This window comes from Micromesistius poutassou (assembly GCF_964030765.1).
Source record: "Micromesistius poutassou genome assembly, contig: SCAFFOLD_5757, whole genome shotgun sequence".
Lineage (NCBI taxonomy): Eukaryota > Metazoa > Chordata > Actinopteri > Gadiformes > Gadidae > Micromesistius > Micromesistius poutassou.
In genome coordinates this window covers 1,744-2,500 of record NW_028179372.1, presented here as the reverse complement: position 1 = coordinate 2,500, position 757 = coordinate 1,744, and positions in this window count along the sequence as shown.

Sequence of the window (757 nt, the reverse complement as noted above, 5' to 3'; positions counted from 1 at the left end):
ACATCCCACTCCCCAACACCATCCAAACACACACACCCACACACACACACACACACACAGCTGCCATCTTTAGCCTGTGGTCCACGGTGCGGTTTCACCCATTTTGTGCCGTGTGCCACCCACCTCCTAACCCCATGATGGGGTTCTGTCAGTCGATAAGCATCGCCACAGGTCTAAAGGTCCCACCCAGCAGGAGGCCAGACTCTCTTTGCAGCTCTGCGGGGGTAAAACGCAACCAACCGACACTGTATTATTTTTGTCATTTCAGAATGGGTGACTTTTTTCTCAAGTTTTTTTTCTTCCTGTTGTTTTCTGGATTTTTGTTGTGTGTGATTTCTTTCATATGCAGGTGTACTGTTGTTGTGTGTGGCCGGTCCTTTGTCCTCCATTTGCTGTTTATCTTGGGGTGAAATGTTGGTCTGGAAAAATAAGTCAGGCCGGTGTGAGACATAGCAGCAGGAAGCCATGTCCCCAAGTGCTTTTATAGCTTACATCGCTACCCACACACACACACACACACACGCACGCACGCACACACACACACACACACACACACCAAGGAGACTTGCCACATACATGCCAACCTTCGAAATACGTGGAATCAGTCACACTTTGTAAAAGTCTAAAAAAAAAGTAACTGGAGTCTGGAAATGAAATGTGCAATTTAACGACAATAAGATGTAACACAAAGCCTAATGACAGTTGCAGCTCACTCTTATTTGTTACCTAAAACCCACAAACTGAACAGTAGTCTTTT